Raw genomic sequence first — 4,708 nt, forward strand, 5'->3', positions numbered from 1 at the left:
TATACTTGAGGAACAGCAACCAACGAGCCTCACCTGCATCTGGAAACAATTTAGATGATGAGATTCTGGGCTTCAGGTAATGCTGTTATGTGATGAAGTTTTTGGTCCTTAAGAGGGAATGAGTTCATTTTTCATGTGAAAAGGACGTAAGTCATTGGGAGTCAGAGAGCAGACTAGGGCCCCCTATTATTCATGCTGTTGGTTAATACCCTCCCATATGAATTAACGCTGACCTGTGTGATCCTGATTCTTGGCTATGAATCTATATGGCAAGCATCAGTCTCCTTAGACATAGAAGACTATGGAAAGGGAATTTCTGCTTCTGGCTAGGACAAAGAAACTGGACAAAATGGATATAACCATTTTTTCTAGATATTGTAAACAGGCTGTGCAGGGCTATGACCCCTGAGAGAAATAAATAATGAAATTCCTAATATTTGCCAGCTTTCTGCCTAGAAGTACTTTCAAGACTGTGGAACAGGGCAGAGAAGTCCAAGTAGAACATGTCACTATTACTGAATTGAGGAGACAAGAAATTGGAGTTTGGGGAGGCTGAGGTTGCTGGCATTATCAGAGCAGAGCTCCAGAAAGAAGCTGACAAATCACAAAAATAAGTCCAAAAATCTGCAAAGAGATTCCTGTAAGACTTTAGGTGAATACTTAGCTAACTATATGTATGGTAAAACTCCACAAAAATGAACAAACTTGGTTGTTACAAATTAAACAACATCAGAGCTCATATAAGGCTGGAAGATATTTTTATTCCAATCATCCAGAGTGGAAAAACCCAGCTGAACACAAAGAGAATTCAGTGGAGACCCAAAATAATTGTGTTTTAATAGTAGATCTAAACTAGCCCCTTTAGCCCACCGTAACAAATTTTTAAAATAAAGATTAAAATGACCAAGATGACCTGCAAATAATTTAACCAACTGCCAAAACAAAATTTAACACACTTTAAAGAAAGGTAAGAAAATCCATACGTTTGAGAATTTAACGTCACAGTATCCAGAATTAATTTAACAGTTACTAGGCATATTTACAAAACAGAAAAAATGTGTATAAGCAAAAGAATATTCAGTCAGTAGAAACAGATTTAGAAATAAAAAAAAAAGATGGGATTAGCAGATTGAAAACTTTAAAAGACCTTAAAAAATATGCTTAAGGACTTAAAATATAAACATAATGAGGAGAGAACAGTGGTTTTTAAAGTGAACCAAATTTAACTTTTAGACCTGGAAAATGCAATATGTGAAATAAAACCTCACTGATTGAACTTAGCTGATTATACACTGCAGTACAAAGATACCAGTGAACTTGAACACATGTCAGTCAAAAATATACAAATATATAGAAGAGAAAGAAGTATGGAAAAATGAACAGAATATCAGTGACCTGTGGGACAATATCAACCAGGCAAACATTTATGTAATTGAAGCCTCATTAGAAGAGAAAGGAAACAAACAAACAAACAAAATATTCGCGGACCATCCCTTCACCGCCCTGGAGGTTGCCCACTTCCCCACTGGGCCTTTTGAGAAAATGGAGCCTATCTTAGAAGCTGTATTTCAGCTGTCTAAAGACAACTTCATAGCTATATAATGTAACAGAAAAAGTCAGAAAACATTAAACAAATAGAAGTGTGGGGTGTATTAAGTAAGATGAACATCTCTGGAAGCCGCTGTGGAAGCCCTGGTTCTACAGATATATATAATGACTTTAAGGAATTTTGGACAAAACTAAAAGAGTATCATGATAAAGAAGTACAAGAGATGCACAAAGACTAGAAAAGTTCTTCATTGAAAATCAACAGCTAAGAGATCAAGAGAAAGTCCTTCATGAAACCATTAAAGTTTTAGAAAATCGGTTCTGAGCAGGATTAGGATTACTGTGCACTAACTGAAGAATATATTCAGAAAAAAACAGCAAGAGTTTGAAAATATCTGACAGCAGAATCTTAAATTTATTCCAGAGCTTATGAATGAAAAAAAAAATACTCTACAGGAAGACAATAAAAAGCTTTCTGAGCAACTGCCCCAGAAAATTGAGAATAATTAACAGCATCAAGCAACTGAGCTTGAATAGAGGGAAAATGTTTTTTCAGATTCACCAATAACAGCTTTTTCATTTTCTGGCATGAACCAGCTATGAAGAAAGGAGAATTTCTATGTCCAATACACAGAATACACACATACTAAATTGGAGCACTCTGTGTGTGCAAATGAATTGAGAAACATTTCCAAGGCTTCCACTCATCCACAACATAACTCTAATGCAAATGAAATTCTAGTAGCTGACACTTGTGACCAAAGTCAGTTACCAAGGGCTAAAACACATGGAACAAGTAGTTATCCCACTGATAAGTTGTCTTTTAATTTAGATGCAGTTGTTGCTGAAACACTTGGACTTAGTGTTCTAGAAGAATCTGAATCTCAAGGTCCCATGAGCCCTTTTGGTGATGAGCTCAACCACTCTCTGGAAGGATATCACAAGAAAGTCTTCTGAGGAATCTACAAGAAATAGTGAAGATTTGCAGATTCTACTTCTACAGCTGCTCCTCAAGAAGAATCGACTACTCAGGTGTCATCTCCTGTATTTGGAGCCACCTCTGGTGTGAAAAGTAGGTTAGGTTTGAGTACAAGTTTGCCACCTTCTCTTTTAGAGACAGAAAAAACAGTCTGAAAACAGCCCCTTTTAGCAACACTTCTATTTCTAGATCAGAGAAAACGAGATCAAAATTTGAATAGTGCACTTTTCATACATTGTAGTCTTGGGTCTGAGGTGAATAAGATCATTAGCCTGTCATCTTCTAATAAGCAGATACTTAAATAAAAATATAAGTGAATCCACAAGTGAACAGGATAGTACCGATCACATTAAAGATACTATTACTGATAAACATTTGGTGCCCCTAAAATTATTGGGAGGCAGAACATCCAAAAGGAAGAAAATGGAGGAAGAAAGTGAACATGAAGTAAGCTGCCCCCAAGCCTCCTTTGATAAAGAAAATGCTTTTCCTTTTCCAATAGATAGTCAATTTTCCATGAATGGGGACTGAACAATGGATAAACCTCTGGATCTGTCTGATCTGTTTGCAGCTATTCAGCATCAAGAGAAAAGCCAAGAGGGCCAGCCCGTGGCTCACTCGGGAGAGCGTAGTGCTGATGACACCAAGTCAGGGGTTAAGATCCCCTTACCAGTCATCTTTAAAAAAAAAAAGAAAAGTAAAGCCAAGGAAATGAGACCTCTAAAAACAGGTTTAGGCAAGTGACTCTTTTTTTTTTTTTTTGTCTTAAAAGATGACCGGTAAGGGAGTCTTAACCCTTGACTTGGTGTTGTCAGCACTACGCTCTCCCAAGTGAGCCACAGGCCAGCTCTGGCAAGTGACTCTTTATGAAGGTCTGAAGCCCATTCAAAGGGCTGCTCCTCAAGCTGAAAAGCTTTGGGTGGGAGCTGCACGTTACCCAATGATTCCTCAGAACAGCTCTGTTTACAGAAGTACATCCTCCTCCAGCCTGCCAGTAAATTCTCTCCAGACAATAAAACACCATTACAAATAAAAGAAGAAAATTCTGTCTTCAAAATCCTTCTATGTCCACATGAAAGTTTGGAGACAGAGAATCTTTTTGATGACATGAAGGGTGCTCGTTCTCATGAGCCAGTAAAAATAAAAACCCAAGGTCAGTCCACAGAGGATGCGCACTTGCAGCAGTTGTCAGTTAAATCCATGTAGAATTGCTAAAACAAAATCTCTGCAAAACAGCCAAGAGGTATCCTTTGAAAACATCCAGTGGAGTGTGGATCTAGCAGCAGACCTTTCTCAGTATAAGATGGATATTACTGTAATATATGGTCAGTCAAGATTAGGAGGAGAGACAGTGGATACAGACTTTACAGTGGTTACTGAAACTGTGCTTTTAAAAATGAAGAAGCAAGAACAGAAGAGAGAAAAGTCCAAGTGGGGAAAGACAAATGAATGATAGCTGGGAAGATGTGTGATTAGACAATGTATGAAGAATATGAATCCTGTTTGGCAGATAGTTTCCCCCAAGAAGCAGATGAAGAGGAGGAATTGTCTGCTGCCACAAAGAAACCAAACACACATGGAGATAAACAGGATAAAAGTCAAGCAAAAATCATTTGTGGAGCCACAGTTTAAAGATGATGAAAGAGAAACTAGCTTACAAAATTTCCCTCATATTGAAGTGGTTCAGAAAAAAGAAGAAAATTGCTTAAGCACACATGTAAGGAATGTGAAATTTAACATGCAGATATGCCTGCAAAAAAAAGAGAAAAGAAGTTGGCTTTCTTCTCAAAACACCGATTCCTCTACAATCCACCTGATACACCAGAGAACTTCTGGAAAGTTAGTTTTCCTTCCACTCAGACGGGTATGGAAGGAGGTTACATTAAAGGAGATCTTGATCTTTTCCCTCATTCAAAAAGATGGCAGCCTTTCTCCAAAAGGCAAAGAGCAGAAGAGATAGATGTGGAAGCAAAAACAGAAGGTTAGAGGATAATTTTTTTCCTTTTTAGTTATTTATAGTTAAAGTTGGTATTAAGCCTTGATTTTTTGATCTTCTGTAAGTTGATTTATAAATCAGTTTTCTATTGAAAATGTTTCTAAATGGCATTTACCCACCATACAAACAACTATTTAAATGTAGATGTGTTTGTTATATTTTCTTGCTCTTGCAAGAAAAAATAA

The 4,708-nt window shown here is 37.2% G+C and overlaps 1 pseudogene; it reads left to right on the forward strand.

Annotated features, from left to right (window-relative positions):
• The first annotated feature begins 1,661 nt into the window (after positions 1-1,661).
• Positions 1,662-4,487, forward strand: LOC103609119 (annotated as a pseudogene).
• Positions 4,488-4,708: the final 221 nt, after the last annotated feature.

This window comes from Galeopterus variegatus, unplaced genomic scaffold, assembly GCF_000696425.1.
Source record: "Galeopterus variegatus unplaced genomic scaffold, G_variegatus-3.0.2 Scaffold9213, whole genome shotgun sequence".
NCBI lineage: Eukaryota > Metazoa > Chordata > Mammalia > Dermoptera > Cynocephalidae > Galeopterus > Galeopterus variegatus.